The sequence below is a fragment of the Paralichthys olivaceus genome, chromosome 14, assembly GCF_024713975.1.
Source record: "Paralichthys olivaceus isolate ysfri-2021 chromosome 14, ASM2471397v2, whole genome shotgun sequence".
Classification (NCBI taxonomy): Eukaryota; Metazoa; Chordata; class Actinopteri; order Pleuronectiformes; family Paralichthyidae; genus Paralichthys; species Paralichthys olivaceus.
The window spans coordinates 8386050-8403476 of record NC_091106.1 but is presented as its reverse complement, the minus strand read 5'-3'; the positions used below and the strand labels follow the sequence as shown (position 1 = coordinate 8403476).

The following is a 17427-nucleotide window of genomic DNA, read 5'->3' as shown; positions in this document are numbered from 1 at the left end:
TCTCTCATTAAAGACGGGTTTGGTTATGAAAACAGTTTAACTCACAAGCAGGGAACTGTCTGTTGTGTCACTGTATTTAACACAAGGCTTTGAGAGGAGAGCAAGATATTGTGTTGTCATGTGAATGCATAATGTAGCAACCAGTACTGTTCTGGGGGAATATGTTTGTCTGTTGCAGTTGGCAAATAATGAATAATGGATTTAAAGAGTGAGAGAGTGTAGTAGAGGCCAGAGCCACTCATTTTTAACAGAGACCATGTCTGCATCTGAAAGGAGCGGAAGTGGTTCATGTTTGTTATTATCTCCGAGTAAAACAATTAATCTGATTTGCACAAATGAATTCTCAAATTCAAAAACTGGTTCATCTACAACTCATAAAGCGTAATCTTGTCCTAACCTGTAATAATGGAGCACAATATAAACAGAGTTTATATAGAACTAGTGGAGTAAATCTGGTAATACTTTTTAAAAAGACAGTATTGTTCCTGAGGTATTGGTGTCATCCATCATCCATCTCCACTCTGTTTCTAAGACATGACAGGGAACAGAGGTGAGCATGGCACTCATGTTGACCATAACCCAGATGTCAAGTGTTGACTGAACACTGTCTTTTCACACACACAAGTAGAGCAAGTGACAGCAAAATGTGCCACCTGTGCAAACAGCTTCATCTGTGGTGACACTCTAGCCAAGACTTTCGCGGATGACTGAGATCAGGAAGAACAGAGAAGGTGACACACTGTAATGTCAATGCATAACAACAAAACAGCATGATGGACTCCGGCTCAAAAAGTTAGAGGGGTGTAGTGTGGTGAAAAGTGATGTTAAAAGTGCTCCTTTTTTAGAATCCTTGCACATTCTTTTTGTTCCTGGCTGTGTATTCTTGGCTAATTTTGCATCCAATCTTACCCACTGGTAGTGAATTCCCAGTAACAACAGATGAAGGAAACTTGTGTGTTTATGTTCGTACTGCCAGGCTTCTCCCAGACTGTGTTCCTACATGGGGTCAGGAAAGGGTGAGTTGGCCTTTATTTCATGTCGAGGACAGGACAGGATGAACCACTGATGTTGGTCTGCATTTCCCTTTCCTGCCTTCTATGAGCTACTTTCCCAAAGACAGTGATTGATAAACACAGTGGTACTATGTCTCTTTTAAAGGACCCAACACGATTAACCAAAGGAGTGTGCCATGAGCTATTGGTCAGCAGCATCTATCCTCTGTGTAACCTAAGGCTGTTTTCTGTCCTTTGCTTTGAGGCTGTGTGTGTGCAGATGGAGGGTGGGCGGTCTGCCTTTCTAACAGCCCTTTATTACAGGAGTAATGCATCGCCATTATGGGTGTTTAAGACACAAGGCCTAGTGAACAGAGGGAAGGGATGGAGAAGCAGAGAGAAGGAGAGGCCTAAACACAGTAATGAACTCAATTTCTGTCTCTGATGTTCAATAGTCTGTCTTTCGTCTTGGTTCATCCAGAGAGGAGTGGCCTAGCACTTCTGCCAGGTCTGAAAATAATCCTTTGACACTGTGGCCTGATTAAAGACCCAGCAGATATTAATAGGATGTCAGAAAAGCGAGTGCGTTCTGTACACTATCCTGAGATTAATGCTCTGCTATCACTGATAGGCCATCTCCCTAAAGCAGGACACAAGGCATGATGTCAGTCAACTCTGGAAGACTCAACAGACTGACTGACTTCTCATTAGTCACTTCTAGGACTCCGCACAACTGTCACTGTGCGAGGACATCCCTCTGAACAAAGCTGCAGAATGCCCATTTGTTTGGTTTTGATGCAGCTCTTTTGGATTTCTGCAAAATGAGCCGGGTCCCTCAGATACTTGAACTAACAGTGAAAAAAAGGAAATAATACAATGAAGATTTATGGAAATTAAGTGAAACAGTACTGCATAAATTAAATTGAAGCTTTATTTGGTGCCAGTCCCAAACACATTTTGTGAACATTATTAGGGCTAATCCACTCAGAGCTGATGACACTTCAGGAAATTTTTCAGATACTGCATGCTCAAAAAGCAGGGAGATGTCATGAGCCCTTAAAAAAATATTAGTGTGAGGAATGCCAAATCCTTTACACGCCTGATTTGTTGGCAACAAGGCTGGTTTCAGGTAGCCGTGGTTCTCTGAAAAGCCAAACATGTCACATAATGACACATCTATGACCTTTCAAAATTGTATTCTTCATAAAATAGGGGAACTGATGTTGCACAGGTTTTTTTAAATTGCATGTTAAAATATCACAAAGTCACCAAGAAGTCACAATTATTTGAGCAAAAATATCAAGATTTACATATGTATATGTATGCCATCACAGGCCCAATTTAGCTGCATATTTCTGCCAGTATGCTTACAGTACATGAATACAGGATAGTGTAATATCAAAGTATCATGTTGTTATATTATTCAGTACACTGGAAAAGTCCATGTTGTTGGTAAAAGAAGGCACATGGCCTACAAGTGAGACAGTTGCATTGGAGCTATGATTCTGTCTTAAAATTTCACTTTCTTCCAAAATGTGGTGTCCTCCACAATGTCCACCTAATTGCACCTCAGGTCAAAGTCAAACATGTTTATTTAGCCCCAACCAAGCTGCTGGGCCACTCTGAGCCCTGGGGACAACCCAGACCTGTGATTATGGTCAATTATCTTTAATAAAGCCTTGTGTAATTGAGTCATATTAATACCCCTCTGTTCTCTGGAAACAGGAAGTAGTAGCCAGACTCCCAAGACGCCTCGACCTACAGAGGTGAGGCCAAGCCATGATGCAGTCATTCCCCCCTCCTGCAGCCAAATTAGGCTGCAGAGTAGGTTAGAGGCCAAGATGATTACACCAATTTTCCAGCTCATGGACTTCATCATATAGTGAGTCAGGCAGCATTGCTATGTGAAATAAATCCACAAGTATAGTGCATTCACAGCCCCATTTATTTCAGTTCCTTGTTACCATGCCTTCTAATGCTTTATGTTGAGAGGCGGCAGCCAGTCAGACATTTGATTCTGTCACACTGTGTTTATGATTAAAATAGAGGAAGGAAAAACTCAAGTGGAAAGAAAATAAACCTGGAGGCCTGTTGATTATGCTTCAATGCCCGCCATTTGATTCCTCAATAAACTTAGTATAAAAACAACAAATCACATTCCATGTCACTCCACACCGAAATCCGATCAAATTTGCGCTGCACACAGTGTTAGTGTTTCGCCCTCTGAGGAGTTAATTTAAAACAACGTGGGGGCTCTGTTTTCAATACTGTATTGTGAGCAGCTGTTCCAAACTTGCAGTGGGAATGAGGGGTATGTGTAGTGGTTTTGGGCAGGACAGATATTAAATTCATCACACTTGCAGCAAGAGCAGGAGGAGTATGTCTGCAACCAGATACGTGGTATTGGAAATCTGATGAAAACACTTGTGTTTGTGCTTCACTGGAGCAATTCTTTACCTTAACCGGGTTATTGCATAGGAGAATGTGGGGTTAGGAAGAGGAGTAAAAGTGGAGGGGTGGGCAGAAAAAAAAGAAAAAAAAAAAAGAATGGGAGTTTTGCCAAACCTTGCTCAAAGAGATTCAAGCTATTAAACCACAGAACCAATTAATTGGGCGATGTTATCCTGGCAAGTTCATTACTGGGGCCTGGGAAACCGGGCATACCATCTTTCCTAAGTTGCACGATATCCGGAAAAGACTTGTTAAGGGATATTACGACTGAGTGTGTGTGTGTGTGCGCTACCCCCACACTACAACCAACAGAGGCTATGAAAGTATGGACCAAAGAAAACCAAATGCACCATTCAACTTCTTCCTCTTTCATCTACTGGTCCCACTATTCAACCTCTCAACAGGGAGGAGTCTCCCACCAGTTGACACTCAAATTAGCAGTGATGCTAAAGCCTCGCCATTATTGGCCAAACCTGCCCCTTCCTTTAAGCACTGATAACTCACTATTTCTGAGCCGGTAAGAACCCAATCATCTAACTCCTCCCTCCTTTATTGTGGTCAGACCACCAACCAAACAGCACAATGTGCCAATATTGCCTGCAGGTTGTAATGCTGAGATTTTAATGGCTAGTGTGAATGGAGGGTCACACCCTCAGTGGGAGGTAAGGAAACCAATGAAATGAGTTCCAGCCAGCATCATTATCCAGCACGATATGTGGAAATAAACAGCAAATCACATCCAACCAAGGTTTCAGTTCAAAATATTGCTGTGGACGAGATTTTAACAACCACAGATGCTTCATGTTTATTTAGGTTAAGTGGGATTGCGACAGAATTAAAAATGATACTTTACTAGTCATGGGTGGTAATTAAACAACATCATCCATTAGAGAGGATTTTCAGATGTGACTGTCCCAAACCAAACAGACAACATTGCATCAACACTGTCAACATCAGCTTCAACTTCATCCACCATTGGCCCACTAGCCCCCCCTGTATCAGACCCTCTTCTTCTAAAGAATCACTTCCTGTCAATTTGAGCTCTGGGATATCCAATTTGAAATCAAATTTGCCTGTTGAAATGAAACGCTGTTGGGAATTGAGGTCTGTCCTCACAGAGTCACGAAGACGTAAGGTCAGAAATCCTCATGATGAAATTTGTTATAAATAGATGCACCAGCTCCAGATGCATTAGTAGTTCGCCCATATGACGGGGAGGGAGAAGATTACTTCGACGTGGTCCTGGTGCCGCTTTAGAACAACAGAAAGCAGACGTGGAGATGATGTGTGTTCCATTAACTAAACAAGCAAACAGAAGTGAAGATTGGTGCAGATGAGTGTTTGGAATGGAATGTGTGCCAGCTATTTTGAAGCTGTGCCAAAAACAAGTGACCCTTTTCATTAAAAAGCATCTGCTATTTATCAAATTCAAAAACCAATTCATTATGTTTAACAAGCAATAAGCAGTCCAAGTATGGAAGCTTGATGTAATTTATTGAATTTATTAATTCCAATAAAAGGGTATTTCAGACACTGACTTTTTGGCAAACTCTGTGTTTTGCATTCTGGCTAAGATTCAGGCCCAGGATAGATAATATCAGATTTCTGCAAATGCTTAAATATTACACATAACATCTATTCTAGGCAATATGAAAGGTGTGATGTGCAGACAAGTACCATCTGCTTTTTACTAGTTTTCAATATAAAAAACTTGGATCTCGGTAGATCCTTGTGTATTTGTGGAACATATAAATGAAACTAGAAAAGTGCTTTGAGAGCTCATACCTCCACCAAGGCTAATATCAATATCACAATATCACAGCAGTGTTTCCCAATAATTATGCAGACTGTGGTGGCCCGCTGTATTCTAGATTGTCCTGCCACAGTTAAAAACATTTTTTTCTTTCAACCTTTCTTAATAAAGTAAGTAATCTCTAACTTGGTGTTCTGCTCCATTGCTGCATTGTATAGCTGTGTGCAGCACTATTTGCCACGTGCTTGCTCTTAATAATGTCCAAAAGATGTTACCATCCACATTGACAGACCTCATAGTTTCAGCTGCAGTTGTGACCTAATTTACAAGTGGCACTCGAGAACTTGTCTTTCACTCTCTAGTCTGTGTACGTGGCATACGATTGAATGAGTTTTATTGGAAGCACTGCAGAGAAAGTGAAACAAAATTCCTGGATCCGCCCATTTATTTGGCTCCACACCAAAAATTTGTGAGTTCTTCCCTGACCACACTGCATCCTCGTGCAAAGTTCTGTGGTAATCCAGTCTAGTGGCTTTTGCGTAATCCTGCGAACTAACAGACAACAAAAATATAACCTCCTTAGCGGAGGCAAAACATTTATTTCAAAGTCGTTTGGATTTATTGATCTTGGTTTCATATGTGCACCCAAAAGCAACATCTAAATAACCACATGACATTTTCAAGCAGCTTGGGATGTTTTCTGTTTTTGAAAGTCTTATCTGCAATCTCATCTCAACCTGTGCATGTTTCCTGTGTCTCTAAGCAAAAATCTTCCACTGAAAGTATACAAGTGTCATGTCATCATCACTGACCAGTCTTACATGATCTAATTTACCTGGTGATGCCCACAATCACACACTCGCACAAACACACAGTGTGTGTGTTTATGTGTGTGTGTTTGCATAAACAGAGAGCGGCTAAGCAGAGGCAGTTTCTGTGGGAGCGAGAGACGATTAGAGGCTCTTTGTTTACATCTCAGCGCACACAGACCTGAGTTGACCCAACAGCACTAGAACAATCAGAAGAAGAGATAAAAAGGAGGTCAGACAGTGCAGAGTAAACATATATGCTCACTGTCTCATCATGTCTCCAGCGCTCGGCCTCACAATGCACTGTGGGAAATGCCCACGTTCGCTAATGCCCAGTCAGTGCCCCCAGGTGCACAGATTTAAGGGAGGACAGCCTTGATCAAACATGTACAGCAGAGTCTGCAGGAGTCCAACTTCTGGTATGAGTGCTACTTCAGAAGAGACTCTGTATGCTCGGTCTGCATTTTGATCTATATAAAACTCCTTTCAACTGTTTCTCCTCTGGGTTGAGCCGACGAGACAGGAATCTCTGCGAAAAGGAAGCTGCTTCATACCAGGATAAGACTTAGATGCTTCGCAAACAACCAAGGAAAACTGCACCGCTTTCCACAAATATAAGATAGAGAACAGCTGTAAAACAAGAGGCTGAAGAGATAAGTTATGAGCCACAACGTCTGATATCTGCTCCAATGGCTGCAGCTCTAACCTGACTCGATCACTGCCCTCCAACAGTCGTCTCGCCACACCTCATCTGTCAACAGTTATGCCCTCATGCGTAAAATTAAACAAAGGATAGCTGTTTGCTTTGCCGTGGACTTTGTGGTTTGGACTGGTGGTTATTTCTAGCTGTTGTCTTATCTTGGAGGCAGCTTACATGAACACGAGTCTGTTTTCCTACACCAGTGCACCCCTGAGTGTGCTCCGCTTTGTGCAAGCGGTAGCTCCATCTGGAATGTGCTCACTACAGCTGGGTCTTAAGCACGGAGGTCACCTGTGATCAAACTCCGGTTCACTTGGTTCAGGGAGTTGCGAGTATTTACCCGGCAGAAACTGAAAAGTGGTAAATTATTTTTTTAAATTTCCTGCACACAATTCAAATCTTATAATATCGACCACATGCTTTGTTACAGACAAAGACAAATGAGTCTGCCAGAAAAGAAAGTGGATTGAAACACAATGATTGTGTACGGACGCCAGTGAGCTAGAAGGAGAGGGAGTCAAGGTAAATCCAATAATGTGTATACTGATCCATGCAACATGACTGCACATATTTCTCATGGCTCTGGAAACATCAATTGAGGCTTTCAAAGTAATTGATTGTATTGTGGAGCATCATAGCATGGCAAAAGTCTGTGTGTGTAAATAGATGAAATACAGCATTAATGCTACTTCTTTATGTGATTTAACAGACCTGAAAATGATCACTTTGTTATAACTGAGTGGATGCATCACTCGTCAGTCATTTTCTTGTGAAAACATAAAATACATCGAGTGCATCAACTGTAGCACTGGAATGACCACCTGCACACGCCAAGATTAACACAATCACTAACAGCAATCCATCAAGTGAGACCTTCCCCAAAGTCACAACACTGATGTAAGCTTCACATAACCACACTGACAAGGTGTGGAGCTGAGCAATGTGGTTCAGTCGTGTTGTGAATAGAAAAGAGCCCCTGATCTTAAGTTGGACTGAGCCTCATATAAAACAGCTCAACAGAGGTGGTGCTGGCCGTATGTAGTGTGGGAGAGAGGCAGACCTCCTCCTGGCTCCACTGAAAATGGGAGTATCCTGCCCTGTTGCTCCGCCAGCTGGCTACCTGCCCAGCGCCTGCCAGGCAGCACACTGCCATTGTCCTTTCGTTGTTTCAGGGTGATCTGAGAATTAAAATAGACAAGACAACAGATTGTTCCCTGTTTGTTCACACAAGAACAAAGAACAAGCTTCATCGATAACAGAGACCCATGATGCACAGAGTTAGAAGATTTAAGTAATGTTGTAAACTTGGTTACGAATTAAGTGGCAAGTCCCCATTCGTATATACAAAATTAATGAATACTGACTAATTTGACTAATGGAATACTGTGTTAATAGAAATGTGACTTGCAGTGCTATCATGGAGCACTTAGCTGAATGTCAGTTACCATTATGTTAGAACCAGCATTGGAATCACTCCCCAGATACTTGTGCTTAGTTTTAGATGTCGCTCCCAGTCTTTTCAGGTTTCTCACTCAGACTGAGGCTTCTGCATGTTCCCAACAGAAGGAGACCATGTTTGTTCTTGGCTGCTCCAGCAGAGCCCCGTGAACACAGAGCACTGTGCTGTGGCACTTCTCCAAAAGGGACCATCTGTCCCCCCCATCCCAAAACTGGGCCTAGCCTCACAGGTCTTCGGTGCTATGGGGGAGATAGAAAATGACGAGCAGGGTTGATGTGGCCCAGCAGGCCTCCACAATAAAACCACCACCTATTTCCATCAGCACACACACCCCCCTTTACTGCTTCTCAGCCGCCTGCTGTTTAGCCAGCTACCTCAGTACCAGCGGCAGCCTGTCAGCAGAGTGCACGCTCTCAGCAAAAAGTAAAGAAAGAAAACAAGGAGGAGAGAAATGGTAAGAAGTGCGCTCTCATCTCGCAAACTGTGAAAGGAGCTGTTTGGGTTGCAGATCCAGAGCTCTTGGAATGACCATGTTTCTGCTCCTCTGCTGAGGGCAGTCAGAGTCCAGACACATTATCACTGAGAAACAGTGCAGCAGAGCAGGGAAGTAGGTAAGCTGTGTATAAGCTGTGAGACACTGTTAGGACTGAGAACCAACATTCACACACTTCTTTCAGGGAGAAGAATCTATACTCGCTATCCGGCTGAGCGACCTTGGAACACGTTGACGCCAGGGACCATCTCTCCCTCCTCTTGTTCACTTCCTAGGTGCCCATTTTCTTTTCAAATTTTAATTTTCACACTTGGCCTGGTTTTACTGACAGAAATCTGGCATACCAGAGACAATTTGGACTTCGAGACAACAGCTGGAGCTCGACAGCTGACGCAGAATAAGGTTTATTCAAGCGGAGGATGCAAAGGGAAGATAACAGTGAGGAGGACAGAAGTGAGCACAGCTACACATGAGTCACTCATTTCTTCACCTTGAAAGAACGTTTTGTTCTGTGTCTGCCAGAAAATGCCTCCTCCTCTGATACACACCACAGGCTAGACTACTCACACATACCATTGTCAGCAAAACAAGCCTTTCCTCACTTTATAAATGTCTAATTCTTCTCACAAATACAAATAAACATGAGGTCTATATGTATTACTAAGCATTTTTCCCTCACAGATAATTCCATGGAAGACCAAAAGTAGACACCGAGAGTTGCCATGCTTACCTGTTAAAGAAAGTCCTTTTTCATCAGAGCCATAAATCCTACGAGCAGAAGACACAAAGGCCTCTGAGCCACTGTGGAAATGAGCCCAATGTGGAGACGCTATCCAAGTGCATTAAATCCATCAGCCACTTGTTGAGTACAAACCACCCATAAACACACAAGGGAGAGAGAAATCCACCACACGTCTCGGCAGAAAGGCAGGAAAATAAACAACAACGCCACAGCTCTTCCTTTTGGCACGGTTATCCAGCAACTAGTTCGGAAAGAAACTGGAGAAAAGAGTAAAATAAGGACAAGACTAGCAGCCACCGGGGAGTCAATTTAGCAAAATGCATACAGCTGCCCCTTAATGCACACAATCCTCTCCCTCCCCCTGTGACAAAGCCACCAACAGCTGAATGAGACTGCAGCATTAGCATATGTAAGGGAAAGTAGGTGGCTATGCTGGGTGGTGGGGGGAGAGAGACTGCTGAGTGTTGGTGGCTGGGGGGAGGGGGTGGACCATGACATTCAGAGCTTCTCTGGCTGACAGGAAGAACAAGAAAAGAGAGGGGGGGGAAGAAGCTATTGTTGTAGGGAAAAGATGCCCAGGTCAAGCCAGTGACCTTCTAAGTTCCTTGCCATGGCTGACATTTGGAGCGGCGGGAGATAAAGAATCCACTTATCTGTTTGCTGTTCGAGAAACCACAGCCTGGTACAAAGACACAGCAAGCATGACCACCTCATGTATGTTCCATATTGTAGAAATGAGGTTGTCTTTGTTGATTTATAAAGCAGGTTTATGTGCTATATAAATACTGTGAAATACCAAAATGCTCAATGCACACAGCCTTTATTCCGAAACTGTGTGCGAAAAACTTTGAAAACATTAACTTCGAGATGTCATGAATATACTATCACCACCTTCAGTCACAGCTCCAATGTAGTCGACCCACACTCAACACCCAAGGATTTAGTTTCTCTGTGTTTACTTGAAGTCTGGCACTGCAGTGAGTGGGAGAATGAGCTGAAGGCAGAGGTAGTGGACTCCAACACTCCTGCGTGGGACCTGGACATTGTATCAACACATCGACCCCATGTTGCCAGATGATGATCTAGATGTTTTGCAGCAGAACCAGACCTGCATGGCCATGCAGGACTCCAATCACAAGAGAGGCTCAGAGACAGACTCAAAACACCCTGTTCTTCCTCGAGCTCCAGAGAGAAGCGTGAGAACTGAGATGTAAAACGACATCGAGGAGGATTTTTGGTGCCGAACATATATTTTCTTATGGTTATCAAAACTAGATGTTCCTAGACGGGTAATCCTTCAATCCACATACCATATGCTAAGCCTGCATATTTTTTACCTTCAGCAGAGACAGGAACAACAGACAAGAGGAAGGGAGGGAGGAGAGAGGCTGTGATAGTCCTCAGAGGGAGGACTTCATCTCTGCAGGGCGCTACTCTCCACTGCTTCACGGCAAACAGCTGTGAGTTTAAGAGCCGACATACACACAAGCCAAAGAAGTAGCACCAATACAGACTGAATCATGTGCTGCCCCATGTCCTCTAATGAAACACACAGCAAAGACTACAGCTGACAGCAAGATGCCCGCTTCATGTGCATTCTGCACCTGCAAATAATCAGTTCAAGGGCTATTAAAAAGTTACAGAAGATACTTTCACATATGCTTTACTGAGCTGAAATGATTTAAAATATACAGAAACAATCTAAAGCTCAACAAAAAAACAACGCTGAGACAGATATAAGGAATTAAAACATGTTTGATTCAATACATCGTAAGATGACGTTATTATCAAATCCTTATGACAAAGAAATATTAAAATATATATTTTAGGCTCAAATATTTTTACTTTATTATAGATAACTGTAAGTAAAAAGAAAACACAAGTACTACAAAATAAACAAATACATATCTTTTCATAATTGTTTATTCTCTCAAATATTTTTTATTATTTATTTCTGTGCATATCAGCAAACACACACAGATGGCGGTATCTCTGTGAAAGGCTCAACTTGTCGAGCTCTATTGTAATTCTCAAATGTTTAGCTAGTTTTAGTGTTTTTTGTATAACATCTATAGAGTAGTCCTTTCCTCTAACGCTAGCACAGTTCAGCTGCCCATAAACTGTCGCCTTTGTTGCGTTCAAATTTCATGTTGTTACAGAAGGCGACAGGCAAACTTCAGCTGCCATTGTGAGTGTGTTTGATTAGCTGCTGTTTGTTGATACTAGTTGTTTGGGGGTCAGCTCGGTGTCATGCTCAAACTGCAGTCAGTGAAGCAGAATGCGACTTTGTAGGTTTATGGTTGAAATCTGTTAACTGTGGTGAGACATATAAAAAGCTCATCCGTAAACCATTGAGGAACATTTGAGCAAGATGCTTTTAACCCTCCAAACCTGTTTAATTACCAGGTATGTGTTAAGTATGTTATTTCTGAGGAAGTGAGTCTTCGTTGGACACATAAAAGCTAAATAAAGAACAACTCTGTGGGGTAATTGAGTTCTGATGATATATTTCTCCTCTTGCACAGTGCAACATAATTGAGTTTCAGGGAGCTTAATTGGGAAAAACACAACAGTGTCATTTTAACCACTTCCTGATGACTGCTTTGCTCTGTCTGTTTCTTGTTGGAGGTAGGAGCATGTTAATAGCAGGAAATGACAGACTTTAATCAAGCTCAATGAATGGCAGCAAGTGCAGGTCTTTGTGGCGCGGTCGGCTTTGATCCAGCCTGTGCTCGCAGGTTCTCAGCTTTGATTTGAGCTGAGGGGAAGGAAAAGAGTTTTATTTGAAGAGTGGGAAGCCCCAGGAGGTAACACTTAGCCGTTCTTGTCACTGCATCCCAGCAAACAGACAAACTATTCATCAGCCTACACACATGTGCAGCAGGGCCTGCAGAGAAACACGCTGTCCCACAAACACTGCTCGTTTGCACATGGACACATGGGTAATTTACATACCAAGGCTACTCATTACACAAAGCGATAGATGTAAAGATGACCTACATTCGCTAAAAAAGAAAAACATCTTTCATAGCTCATGGAGTTTTGGCTCATTTAAAGATATATACTGAACCTTTTGGGCTCAGCCAAAGTTCATATAACTCCATATGATAAAACAGGAGGAAATCTAACAAAAACAGTGCACTTTTAGTGGCAGGCTGTTTATCTTGAGACACTTGAGATGTAGTTTGTTTTATTCAAGGAGGAATTCATATAGAAGATGGAAATATTTGGCAGGACACAAAGTTCCTGTTGGGTAAGAGTTTCCCAGTTTCCATTCGTTTCCCTTTCACGACAAGGCGTTTTAAACTTATTTAATAAATATCAAAAATGTCTTTGGATTAGAGAAAGCTTTGTACTTGAGGTTGTTAGAGCAATTAACAGTGCACTTCACGTTTTAAAGTTTAGTAAGACAGTTTGGAGATATGCATAAAAATATAACATTTCCAGCCTGCTCTATGAGTGTCTCCAGCCTGTAGCTTCAAGTTTAGCAGACTAGAGTAGTAGCATCTCATCCAAAAAATAATAGGTGTATGATACATAATGTTGAACAATTCCTTGATGCATTGCCATAGTGCAGAATTTTCTACTGGAGACACCTGATGATTTATAAAAGCGACCAATTGCACTAAAGCCCTTTTTTCCACTGGTCAAAAAACCCACTAACACATGGCTCATGGATACTCTCAGCATTTACTCCCAGATCAAATGACTCTGCAGTTGACACAGGCTTAAAATCGACTGGGGATCCGATCATCAGGGATGGAAACAAGACACCTCGGTGAACGTGCTAATTTGGCAAGACAGCGAGGTGAGAGAGCACCTCAGTTATCAGTGCGTTTGTGACGCACCGGGGTAAATAAACAGAAAGGCAAACTCCTGGACTGGCAATGGAAAAAAATCAACCACCTTTTAACCCACGCTTACACTTGCTAATTTTAATGTAAAAGAGGATTCAATGTCAAAAACCCAGAGTAATAATTTACCTATGAAGGGTTACTAGTTCTAATTATGTACAAACGGCATCTCTAGTGTGGTGTGTTTTGACAAATCCTTACTTTACCTCTGCAGTCAAGTCTATTCTCTCGAAACAAAACCACCTCTTGTCATTCTGTGGTCAACCTGACAGCTACACTCAGTATGGTAGTGTGGAAGTCATTCAGCCTTGCTGCGTAATTACAGGACCAAACAAGTTAAAACAACATAATGTGGTAAGAAACAAAGGCTTTTTGTCTGATTGCTTCCACCAGGGGACATTTAATAATCCGGAGAGAACGAAAGGCACCTGTATCCACTTAGTTTGAGCCCCTCTCTCAGGAGGGTGTGACGAGAGCCATACAGGCATGTGATACATTTGGCGTCCAGTATTTTTAGTCCTGCTGATAGCGGCATGCTGTGGCAAGACAACTTTCTCCTTAGTTATGCAGAGTGGGAGAGGAGTTGTTTAGGGAAATGGCCTGTTCCTCCTGCAGAGAGGAAGGGAGGAACAGCAGCTGGCAGGCAACAGGCAGACACAGCATCTCTGAATGTCAGTCTCCCCGCCCCGTCCCCCTCCTCTTCTCCCTCCACACCTTCTCTCCTTCTCTCAGTATCTGTTGTCTGGATTCATCAGCGGGCAGGAGAACGCCCTGCCTCCACTGTCCTCCCATGCCACTCTGTCTCTACCTCAGAGGCAGAGAGTGCGAGAGAAGGGGGCAGTGGGCACATGAGGTGAGGGGGTGGAGAGTAAACAGGGGCTTCGCATCCCTACATGTTGTTGCTAGGCAACTTTTTCTGCCTATGACAGCCTTGAGTGACAGCAGACCTCCCTTCAGAACAAAGAGAGAGTTGAGGGAGGGAAAGGCGAGAGAAGCAGGGAGCAGCACAGAGATGAGCGGTGATCGGGGGAACAGTGAGGGCAGCTGCATTGTTGGTTCATTTCCAGCAAAACATAGTAAAAACTTTATAAAATCCATAAAATAAAGCAAGAGATTATTCCAGAGCCACTTTCAATCTCCTCACCTATATGAGTCTCAAGATAAATCTTGAGGGGTCAAGAGATAAATAACCTGAGCATCAAACATGTACCATTAATATTTACTCTACTCTTTAGAGGACAGTGGATATTGCATAATTTTAAGGGATTTCAATTTTAAAATGATGAGGGATACAGTTTAAAAACAAGGCTTTCGAAAATAGTTTGTCATTGTTGAAAGCAGCTTTATCAGATATCCTTAGGTTCTGTTGCTGGAATCACAGTAGAAATCAAACAAATGTATTTATTTTTGAACACTACAACATTGAGCATCTCTACAGCAGTTCTGTGCAGATCCCAGCCTTGTTTTGCACATGCTCTTTCATTACCTATGAACATATGATTAGGATCTGTACCAAACTCCTGAGGCAGAGTACCAGAATTATCACCACAACCTCCAAACTATACTTTGGCAAAAGTTGGCAGACACAAGCCATTTCCGGCTCAGCACATTTAAGTGCGGCAGAGATCACATGTTTCATCCATAGGGCACATAATGAGGGTTTCTGACAATTACACAAGCTAAAATTAGCATGTGAATAATAATCACTGGCCGGAGCACTGGTTTTCATTTTAAGTTTGGCAGGGGAGAGAGTGCTACATGCCAGATCAGGGGTGCTGCTCTATGGATGTGAGCAGAGGCAGAAAGCATTCAGGAAGCAAAATAAAGTTAACGCTGGAAACCATGTTGCTGACAGCAGCATCTGCAAAGTTGCCAGTCCTTTTGGGACTGAGGATGCCAAATGCTTGCATCATGGCTGGCTAGTAAACAGGAGAACAACATTATGAGCATACAAGAAACTACATCCAGATACGTATCAACTTGTTGTCATGCAGTATGTGTCCGAAATAACCAATGTTGAAGGACCTACATACCAAAATAACAATAACAAGGGAAAGAGACTTTAAAAAGAATAACTTAAATCTATGGACATCCAGAGGTGTTCCAGTGAAGCAACTTCCTCCTGTAATTAATGAAATTCTCCAAAGGGAACAGTACGATTAAGTGAAAATTCTTCTTATTCTCCACAGGCCGTGACGGAGCTCAGACGGAAAAGGCTCTGGAAGAATTCCTGAGAACTAGGCGGCCTTGGTTTGTCATGCAGCTGGCATCTCTTTTATGGAGTCACTTTTAAAGCTACAAGTGGCATCAAAAACATCTGTTCCCAGTGCAGCCACCCACATGAGAGATTGCCTGGTCCTGGCAGGACGGCCTACAGATGTATGCTACAACCGACATGCAAATGATCATGTAAAACCCCAGACAGCCACAACGTGACAGCTAAGACAACAATGTGCCAAAGAGTCACAGAGGGGAGAGGAGAGGAGAAAAGAAAAGACAAACACAGAGTGGAAAGTTAGGTAAAGATAAAAAAATACATGAGGAAGAGAACCTGAATAACTAGAGAACATCTTGTCATTATGGGCCAGTTTCTCCTCAGCCTGGTATAGCATGATCAATTTGCATTTGCAAATAATTCTGCAATCTCTCACTTTTGATTTCTAATGGATGTTATCAACAGTCACAAAAAAGTAGCATGTGACAAAGTGCAAAGAGACAGAAACATGTAAACAGACTAAAGCTTGTAGGGTTGTTTGTTCCTTTAAGAGAGAATATATAATCTAGTTTGGTCAATACTGTCTTGATTACTAAATCAACAAACCTCTCCACATCAGCGGGAGCCATCTTCTGTCTATCATTGTTTCAAACCCGGCTCATTCCAGATATATGATTGTGATCTGTTTTAGGATATATGGAAATCAATGGCAGGGAAGCAGATCCATATGCAAAAATGAATAAACACGAGGTTTCCAGGCTACAGTGTCTCCATATGAAAAGGACATACAGTGGTACATTATATCTGAGGCAAAACATTGATTTGACCTCCATGTTGTTTAAAGCAGTGGTGAAAGAACCTGGTAAAGCCTGATGAAGAAGTAGCACTATTACTGCGATATTAAGTCTTCTGTGTCCACTGTGTTCGAAATGCTTAAACGTGCACTCTGCCAGTGCTCAGAGCTGTGCAAAACACTGTGCATCATTAAGTGGAAGTGTGCTTGAGTACTGTCCACGGCCTTGTAAAGAGACTGCAAATGGGGGGAGAGTGGATAGAGGGAGGCAATGGGAAATGGTCTTCTAAGTTATTTCCATTCCCTCAGCCCGTTTATGGAAACATTATGGGAGAAAGGTTCAGTTCTCACGGAGCAGGAAAGGTTTGGGAAGCAAGTTAAGAGTGACAGACAGGAGAGAGTGAAGGAGGGAGTGAGAGAAAAGGAAGGAGGGACTGTAAGAAATGCTGCTTTTAGCTGTTTTCACTGGATAAGACCTCGCTCTGTGTGTGTCCTTCATTGTGTGGTTGTGCCTCTGGCAAAGGCCACAAAAGCCTCCATTTATCTATCCCAAGCATCTAGCCTTATTGAGAAAAGGCCCTGAAAGGCTGGGCAGTCATCACATGTGCCAGAGCGACACGGCTTTTCCCTTGTTAACACTTTAGTCCCGCACCCAGAGCGCACCCAGCACAATCTCCACGGGAGTGAGGGATTACTCCTGCCGACAAATGGGGAAAAGGAGGTAGTACATCTGTTCTATATATTTGCATTTCTTTGGTTGAGATCACAATACACCACTTGACTCGATGGAAAGCGAACATTCTCAGTCAGGCGTGAGAAACCCACCCCATCAATGAGGCCTTTTTTTCCACCCTTTGGTTTCTTTAACCAGGGTAACAGCACATCACAAGGAGCAGTTGCACCAAACACAATCTGTCAACTCCGAGGCAGACGGGGCTGGTTTATTCATGATTCGCTCTCATCAGTTTCTATTTACTCAGTGTTCTTGGTGGTGGAAAGGCGACCAAGTGCAATTTTTAGGACATCGCAATGTGTGCTATTCAGCAATCTGCAGCTCTAATTGCAGAGTGAGAAGAATTTTCTACATCTCTAGCACCGAGGCCCAACAGCTGCAGCTGGCATGGCATGCAGTGGGTGTGTTTAAGGGAGGTGTGGTGGCTAAAAGG

The 17427-nt window shown here is 42.8% G+C and overlaps 1 protein-coding gene across 7 annotated transcripts in view; it reads right to left on the bottom strand.

The window, feature by feature from the left end:
- The window catches only part of sipa1l2 (signal induced proliferation associated 1 like 2), an 81517-nt gene that overhangs the window by 53984 nt on the left and 10106 nt on the right, over nt 1-17427 (bottom strand). The window contains exon 1 of one of the 7 annotated variants that reach the window (XM_069538611.1): nt 9388-9649. The exons of the other annotated variants lie outside the window; for them this stretch is intronic. The gene's annotated coding sequence lies outside the window, so the exon portion shown is untranslated. Of the gene's footprint in view, nt 1-9387; nt 9650-17427 lie in introns of those variants that run through there. 7 annotated transcript variants of the gene reach the window in all.